General features: G+C 45.8%; 1 non-coding gene across 1 annotated transcript; it reads left to right on the plus strand.

The window, feature by feature from the left end:
- Positions 1–7572: 7572 nt before the first annotated feature.
- On the plus strand, positions 7573–7645 carry TRNAW-CCA (transfer RNA tryptophan (anticodon CCA)). Its single transcript has one exon. It is a non-coding gene; the product is annotated as a tRNA-Trp (tRNA).
- Positions 7646–9635: the final 1990 nt, after the last annotated feature.

The raw sequence follows: 9635 nt of genomic DNA on the forward strand, positions 1-9635 counted from the left end.
AGGTGACCTGAATGACAAGAAGCCCACCATGCAAAGATGTGATCATGAGCTACTGCTGCCTATTTCATAGCACCATGCATTTTCCTTACTGAGAAGGACCTCAGAGATCATACCCAATGCTCTCAGTTTATGAGACTCGGGGAAGGAACGTGTGTCTCCAAAGACATGCTGAAAAGGAATCAGGATTCTCTACTCAGAGACTTCCCTTTTAATTTACCAGAAGGTCTAAATAGACAAGCGATAATTATCCAACAAATATACATTGAGTTAGTACTATTTGGGGGGAGGGGCACTGTGATGGCCACTCTCCAGAAACTCTTTAGAACTGAGACACATAAATGAGGTAAGCAGAGACCCGTCCTGTGCTCACTGGGGGCCTGACGATTTGGCTCATGTGAGGGGGTTCTCAGCCCAGAAGAATGAATGGAGGAGACGGAATCAGAAGGATTATGGTGAGCGGCAATCCAAACGGGGGAAGCACATTGGGAAAGGTGCAGGGGAGAGGGGCAGTGAGAAGGAGGAGGGGAGCTTGAGCCTCGGAAGGGCGGGACACCAGGCCCACTGAGCCTAGTGGTGGGACCTCAAACCCAGGACAGACTTTGGGAAGAGAGGAGCTTCAAGGAATATAAATATGTCACCAGTCTCGCCCCCTTAAAATGGTCTTGCCCACCAATCTCACGCCCTCTGCATAAGCCTCCAGATCTCCCTGTAATTTCTCAGTGATTTTAGGGGGACGATTCTAGATGCTTCCGAGCTCCTGAACATTCGCAGTACCTGCCGCCTCCCACCTTGCAGAGAGTCTGACATTTGAGCCAACTTCAGCTTCCATGGTGGTGCAAATGGTAAAGAGTCTACCTGCAATGCAAGAGACCCAGGTTCCATCCCTGGGTTGGGAAGATTCGCTGGAAAAGGAATGGCAACCCACTCCAGGATTCTTGCCTGAAGAATCCCAAGGACAGAGGAGCCTGGGGGGCTACAGTCCACGGGGTCACAGAGAGTCAGACATGACTGAGCGACTGACACTTTCACTTTCATTCAGCTCTTCTTGACCTTTTTCCTTGTCCCCTTGACCTTTCCCTTGACCTTTCTCCTTGACCTTTCCCCCACAACAGATGCTGCACTGGGTGCTCCACACATGCCAGCTCAAAATAACGGTCATTTCTGCGATCGTTTACTCAGTATTTATTTAAATGCTATATCCTATATGTCAAGCATGATTTTTTATTTATTTTTTTTAACGTTTTGACTGTACCTCAAGGCATGTGGGATATTTAGTTCTCCAACCAGGGAATGAACCTGGGTCCCCTGCCGTGGAAGTATGGAGCCTTGACTGCTGGACCACCAGGAAAGTCCCAAGGATATCTTATTTAACCCTCTCTCCCTATAAGAGATGGTTGGATGGCATCACCGACTCCATGGACATGAGTTTGAGTAAGCTCTGGGAGTTGGTAATGGACAGGGAGGCCTGGCGTCCTGCAGTCCATAGGGTCACAAAGAATCAGACACGACTGAGCAACTGAACTGACCGACTGTGTTTAGCTAACAAGTTGAATCTCAGACAGGTTAAACAATTTGCCTGAGGTCACACAGCTGGAAAGCTTTGGAGCTAGGATCTAAGTCTTTTGAACACAGAAACCCAAGGTGGTTCCGATTTTTACTATGAAAACATTCAAGTAAAAAACTGTAAGAAAAGAAAAAAAAAAAAAACTTTGCCTCCTTCATAATTCAGCCTTAGCGAGTCCCATCGGTTTAGACACTGGAGGTATTTTGACTCTGAAATTCTTTTTCTAGTGTGTGGCCAAATTCCCTAGATGCCACTGAACTATGGGCAACTGATAGAACATTTCTTTCTTACAAGCTATTACTTAAGCCTTAGTCCAGGAAATACAGAATCTGTTGCGTCTCTAAACTTTCCCAGAGGGCAGGGTACCATCACATCTTTTGGAGACCAAAAGGAAAGAACCGTTAAAAGACGGAAGTGGTCCAACAGGGAGGAGGCACGCGCGGGTTCAGAGGCTGAATAAGCGAGCAGCACAAACCCACTCACCCTGCAGGCCTGCCGCACCAGCTCCTCTCCTGAGGCCGCCTGGGAGCCTCCAGGCCCAGTGATGCTGTGGATACAGCCCACTCTGGAGGCCCCGAAGACAGCAGTCTTCTCCGAGGGCAGAGCTTCCAGTGATACACCAATCTTCCACTTTGTACAGAAAGACAAGGGGTTGGAGGCTAGAATCTCCATGAACTCACGGTCAGTGGCCTAGCTGGTTAGTCAGGGGCCTGGCAGGAGCCAATCTGGAGGCCTGGGGAGAAACAGGTTTGGGAAGAGGCGTTTGAACGACCCAGGGGAGAGGGCACGAATGCTGAAGACTTTTGCATCACATGTTAATTCTCCCCAGAGAGCATCTCTGGGGCAGACATTACACAACCCGCGGGCAGAGCGGACTAACCCATCTCTGTCTTCAGTCACCCCTGGCCTGGGACAGTGCATGAGACACAGAAGCCACATTTGCAGAGCTGAGACCTAAGCACGAAACCAACAGCACAGGCGCCCACTTGCCAAGTGCCAGCACCAAACATCAGTAAACATCCAACACGAGTCACCATCCCTCAAAGAGATCAGCCAGTCGCCCAGGGGCAGGTCAACTATTAGGTATGCCGGAAAGTTTGTTCGGGTTTTCCATAAGACGTGACAGTATCATCACCCAAAGGCCCACAGGAGTGTCTGATCCACCATCACAGGGTTCCCCAAAACACTACCTCAGACCAAGGGACCCACTACACAGCAGAGGCGCTGGAGCAGGGAGCATACGGCCACGGGAACCGCTACTCCGACCACACACTGCTTCACTGAAAAGCCTGCTGTGAACCAGGAGTGGAACGTCCCTTTGGTGGCACAGCTGAGGGGCCATCCTAGAGACGGTCTTCTGTGAGGGTGGCACGATCCTCTAGGACTCGATGTATACTCTCAGTGACTGGCACGTGGTCCTGTGACCCCTTGAGGTAGAATGCATGGGTCCCGAAACCAAAAGGTGGGACTATTAACTGCCCCTGCCTCCAGGAACCCACTTGCAAGCCACACAAGCTTAGGCTCTGAGGGTCTCTAGGTCCTAAGTCTCAAAGGAGGGAGACGACTTCCTGGGCATACAATAGGAGTCTCTTTGAACTTTAGGCTCCAACTGCCACCCAACTACTTGGGGATTCTCATGCCGAGAGACCAGCAAGTCAGCAAAAAATCAGCCACATGGGCAAGAGTAATTAACCCTGCCCGCAGGGGAAGCTTTACGTCTGCACAGAAGTAAACAGTGGGTCTGGCAATCAGGTGATGCTCTCAGGCTTTCCATTTAACCGTAGATGGATGAGACCAGCAGGCATACCCCAAGAAGGGCACAGAAATAACCAGGAGTTCAGGAGCGCCTGAGAGGTACGCCACCTAGCCCAGCAGAGGGGTTAGCCAGAATTGAGACAGAAACCTAGAATGAACGATAAAGAAGGGTCATACAAGTATCAGTTACAGCCTTGAGATCAACTATGGCTGCAAGAGCTGTAGTATTTCCTACTAGGCCTCATTTGTAAGTTCCCAGGAAACAAGGCCAATCCAAATTTGATTTTTAAAAAATGTTCCCAGATAGGGGAAATTTATTATAAAAATCAAGTGAAGTTGACAAACCTAGACAGTGTATTGGGCTTCCCTAGTGGCTCAGACAGTAATGAATCTGCCTGCACTGCAGGAGACCCGGGTTCAATCCCTGGGTTGGGGAAGATCCCCTGGAGGAGGGCATGGCAATCCACTCCAGTATTCTTGTCTGGAGAATCCCCATGGACAGAGGAGCCTGGCAGGCTACAGTCAATGGGGTCACAAAGAGTCGGACACGACTGAGCGACTAAGAACAGCACAGACAATGTATTAAGAAGGAGAGACATCACTTTGCCAACAAAGGTCCATATAGTCAAAGCTGTGGTTTTTCCAGGAGTCATGTAGAGATGTGAGAGATGGACCATAAAGAAGGCAGAGCACCAAAGAACTAATGCTTTCAATTTGTGGTGCTGGAGAAGATTCATAAGAGTCCCTTGGACTGCAAGCAGATCAAACCAGTCACTTCTAAAGGAAATCAACCTTGAATATTCACTGGAAAGACTGAAGCTGAAGCTCCAATACTTTGGCCACCTGATGCAAAAGCCAACTCATTGGAAAAGACTGAGATGCTGGGAAAAGACGAAAGGCAAACAGAGAAAGGGGCGGTAGAGGACGAGATGGTTGGATAGCATCACTGACTCAATGGACATGGATGTGAGCAAACTCCGGGAGACAGGGAAGGACAGGAAGCCTGGCGGGCCATAGTCCAGGGGGTCACAAAGAGTCAGACAGGACTGAGCAACTGAACAACAGCAAAAAGTGGCTTTGAGTGGCACCAGCGTGGACTGTAGTGCACACGAGGGCACTCCACCCGTGTCCCCTCTTCAGGGTGGACACACTCACAGCCCAGCTGCTAAGAAGACTGAGTGCTGGTGACTCACAGCTGAGTTCCCCCTGGGAACTGATCCCCCTGGGATCTGCTGGATCCAGGATCTCGGCTCCTCCAGGGGGACTGGCTCGTGAAGGAGAACAAAGGTCTGGGCCCCACGCCTCAATATGGGGCAATGCTGAGGGTCATCCAAGCTCCAGAGCTTCCCGTCACATCAGCTGGGGTCCTGAAGCCACAGAAATACAAGTCAGTGTCTCCCTCAGCCCAGTCCTGTCTTCCCCACGGCCTTATAGATCTCTCTCCTGAATACAATTGGAGCAAACTTTCTGCATGAAAATCTGTCTCAAAGTTTACTTCCAAGTACCCAATCGAAGATAGCCATGCTCACACACATCATCATGTGGCCCAAACAAGGCTGCACTGGAACAGATAACAGGAGAAGTTTCTTACCCTGGGTCCATCTCCTTAACAAAGTTCTCCACTTACTCAAATACACCTGCCCTCTTAAAATCTGGGGGGGTAATTCTCCCTCCATGTCTCATTCTAATCTATGAGGCTGCATATGTTATCAAATAAATCCATGGCATAGTATCCTGCTTCTTTCGACATAAAATGTTGGTCTTAGATATAAAGATATAAACCAAGGGTTGGTATAAAGATACTGCGTTAAAGACATTTAATGTCAGAAAGTTTACATGCTGGTACCATTGCAGTCCATGAGAAAGGGTTAAGAAGACTAGGTCATTAGGTGCTATCACCTTATGGAAGTCATTTAACCTTCAATGAACCTGTCTCCTAAACATGTTAAAAGCTTGTTCGGACTACTGTCAGAACTGCCATGAGGATCTTATCTGTAAAGATAACAGTACCTGCCTAATTCTTAGAATGAGGCTTCTTAGAAAGGCTAAATGAGGTGATATTTTATGATACTTGGAACACAATTAACACTCCACATATGACTAGTATCAAATGAAAAGAAGCTTACAGAATTACTTTGAAACTGTAGCAGGGTACAAAAATGCCACCAATTTTGAAAGCAGCACAATATATTCAAGAGGTAATGTTTTACATTTTTTCAGAGGTTTGGCCACATCTCCTTAACATCATTTAACTTCAAAGCATCGAGTGCAGTGTTTTGCTACTGGTCAGATGCTTAAAATCTTCTCCCTGACTTTCAAGACAGGAATCAGGAATACCAGACCTTGGCACCCTATGAATATTGGCAAGCATAAATGTTTCTGTGATACTCTGTCAAAGAGAGATTTTTTTTTTTCTGGATTAGAACACAAAAGGAGAGAGGAAACTACATTTCTCGGATCCACATGAAAAGTCACCCAAAGATTTCAAATGTATTTTTATTGGTCTGAGTAGATTCCAATCAAGTTATTTCTAATCACCTGCTATCTCAGGGTTCTGGTGTACGTGCACCCATTTCCCCTTATATTTTATTAAATGAAGGATCAAGGATTACATCTATCCTGTGCTCCAAATTTTTAATGGAAACAAAATCCTCTGAGGATTATCTTAAATCCGGGTAATATTCTTAAGTGGGACCTGAACGCAGCCTAACAGTTGCAAGGTTAGAAACCCATCTCTCTGTCTCCTTAAAGTGACTCCGTGAAATCGGATCCCAGGGTCACTGAACCACTTCAGTACTGGCATATGTATTATGAGGAAATACACAGATCAGAATTCAAAAAACATTCAAACATAATGCCAGAACAGGATGATCAATCCAATCCATTTCATTTAATCTCACCTTTAAACAGCCCTAAACTCTGTATTCCCTTCCTGTAAGCAAGGCTAACTTTTGCCTTCACCTCTCCTCTCCTCCTGATCTGTTTGTACCCCCACTCTGAATTAGCCTTCTCTCTAGGACCATCACAAGTCTTGCTTCCTATATACGCCTTCTTCCCTCTTCTGACTCAGCACACGTGTGTCTGACTCTTTGAGACCCTACGGACTGCAGCCCGCCAGGCTCCTCTGTCCGTGGGATTCTCCAGGCAAGAATATGGAGTGGGCTGCCATTTCCTCCCCCAGGGGATCGTCCCGACCCAGGGATGGAACCCACGACGCTTATGTCTCCTGCATTGGCAGGCGGGTTCCTTACCATCAGCGCAACCCGAGAAGCCCTCTGCATGCCTTCCTAATGAATATTATTTTCCAGAACCCACCCTACTTTGTGACACTTGGAACGTCCCCTCCCCTGCACACTGTGTAATGACCACCCTGGAGGCCAGGCCCTCTGTGCAGCACGGACTCCCCCCCACGGGACTGAGCCCAGGGCACGAGGAGCCGCGGGCCATCACGGGAACTGATCGTTCTGTGACAGCTCCCTAACACACGGAGCTGCATCTGGTGTTTGACTGGCAGGTTTCCATTTCACAAACGAAATATACCGCAGAATTTTAAAAATCATTCCCGTTATAAAATGTTGTTTCTTAACATTATTGCTATCACACTGAAAGACTGTAACATCCACTCAGTTTGGGACACGGACTCCCCAAAACTTCCAGCAGCGATGCCTTAACTTGGCTTTTGTTCGGCACCTGAAAGCGCCCTTGGTAGGCTGCATTCCCCCCAGGCCGGAACAATGCAACTGAGGTACTGGTGCTGAAGTCTCAGATGCTATTGTTGTTCAATCACCAAGTTGTGTCCGAGTTTTGCAACCCCATGGACTGCAGCACGTCAGGCTGCCCTGTCCTTCACCATCTCCCAGGGTTTGCTCAAACTCATGTCCACTGTGACCATGATGCCATCCAAGCATCTTATCCTCTGTTGCCTCCTGCCCTCAATTTTTCCCAGCATCGGGGCCTTTTCCAATGAGTCGGCTCTTTGCATCAGGCGGAAGAGCCTTTATCGGAGCTTCAACATCAGTCTTGGTGTGGGTTATATATGCCTTTCCAGTGTGGCATCGCTTTTTTCACAAGGTCTTTGATGGCTGAACCTAAAGAAATGAAGAGAGATGGAAATTTCAGATGCCATGGTGAGCCAAAAGAAGAATAATTGTGAGCAAAAGGTTCAGCAACCATCAGTCCTTCAGATCATACCATGTAGGTGGTCACTTTTCTCTCAAGTATATTCTGTATTAATTTTTAAATGTTTAGGGGCTTCCCTGGTAGTCCAGTGGCTAAGACTCCCTGCTCCCAAAGCAGGGGGCCCAGGTTCAATCCCTGGTCAGGGAACTAGATCCCACATGACGCAACTAAGACCCAGCACAGCCAAATACATAAATATTAAAAGTAAAATAAAAATGTTTATAGATGTTGACTATTCCTAGTCTTGTCCCTGATCAATAAGCTGTGTGCCCTTAGACAACTGACTTAGATTTTCTGTAACCTGTTGTTGTTCAGCTGCTAAGTCATGTCTGACTCTTTGCGACCCCGTGGACTGCAGCATGCCAGGCTCCTCTGTCCTCCCGTGTACACTGAGTCGGTGATGCTATCCAGCCAGTTCATCCTCTGCTGCCCCCTTCTACTTTTGCCTTCAATCCTTCCCAGCATCAGGGCTTTTCCAATGAGTTAGCTCTTCACCAAAGTATTGGAACTTCAGCTTCAGCATCAAGTCTTCCAATGAATATTCAGGGTTAATTTCCTTTAGGATTTTCTGAAACCTACCTACCTCATATGTAAGACGGGGATAATTCAATTTTCCTTCCTAATGCAGAAAGCTAGGAGGGAGTATAATTCTCTTATTTTCTAGATGAAAACAGACATAGAGGATAAATGACTTAATGGCATAAAGTTGGTAAAAGTGGCAGGGCTAGAACCTATGATTCTAGGCTCAAATCTCCACCTAGTCTTATGATTTATTCCAATACAACAAGATATAAAATCATATGAAATAACTTGAGTATTATAATCCTATTTGACAAAAAGATACAAATGAGATATGAAGAGGTTTAATGTGGTTTAATGGCAGAACTTTGATTATAACCCAGGCATGCAAATGTCTAAGCCAGAGTCTTTCTATACTATTGATCAAACTGCTGTAACTTGACTTCATTTTTCTGTTTGAAGAAATAAATGTAAACTTGCCCCCACATATGTATATATTGGTGTAGCAAATATTCTAGAATGTGAAGTTTGAAATCTATTTCAATGCTTTCTTCTTGTATTGTTTCAGTCTTTCCCCTTTATTTGATAATCTCCTGTCTTTCTGTACTATCTTGAGATGGATACCTATTTTTTAATTAAAGTATGGTTGATTTAAAATATTATATTAGCTTCAGGTGTATACCATAGTGATTCAATATTTTTAAAGATTATATTTCATTTAAAGTTTTTATCAACTATTCCCTATGCTGTACAATATACACAGCTGTGCTGTGCTGAGTCGCTCGGTCATGTCTGATTCTTTTCAGCCCTGTGGACTGCAGCCACCAGCTTTCTCTGAAGAATACTGCAGTCGGTTTCCGTTTCTTCCTCCAGGGGATCTTCCCGACCCAGGGATGGAAACTGCACTTCCTGCATTTGCAGATGGATTCTTTATCACGGAGCCACCCAGGAAACCTGCCAATATGTACCTGTAGCTTCTTTGTTTTATACATTAAGTAGCTTGCATCTCTGAGTCCTCTCCCCCTGTCTTCTGCTTCCCCCATCCCTCTTCCCACTGGTAACTGCTAGTTCATTTTCTGTATCTGTGAGTCTGTTTCTGTTTTGTTATAGTCACCATTTTATTTAGATTCCACATATATGTGATTAACACACACTATTTACCTTTCTTTCACTTATTTCACTAAGCATAATGTCCTCTAGATCCATCCATGTTGTTGCAAATGGCAAAATTCATTCTGTTTTAATGGCTGAGTAATATTTCAGTGTATATGTTTACCACTTCTTTATTCACTCATCTTTTGATGGACACTTAGGTTGCTTCCATATCTTGGCAATTTTAAATGATGCTTCTATGAACATAAGGATGCATATATCTTTTTGAATAAGGGTTATTCTTCATATATATATACACATATATGTGTATACATACAGGAGTGGAATTACTGGGTCTTATGGTAGTTCTATTTTTAATTTTTTATTTTTTTTAAGTTTTTCTGAGGTGGACCATTTTTTTTAAAGTCTCCATTGAATTTACCGCAACACTGCTTCCCAGCTCCCCAGCCAGGGATCGAGCCTGCATTCCCTGCACTGGAAGGCAAACTGCCAAACCACTGGACCA

The sequence above is a fragment of the Muntiacus reevesi genome, chromosome 4 (genome assembly GCF_963930625.1).
Source record: "Muntiacus reevesi chromosome 4, mMunRee1.1, whole genome shotgun sequence".
Classification (NCBI taxonomy): domain Eukaryota; kingdom Metazoa; phylum Chordata; class Mammalia; order Artiodactyla; family Cervidae; genus Muntiacus; species Muntiacus reevesi.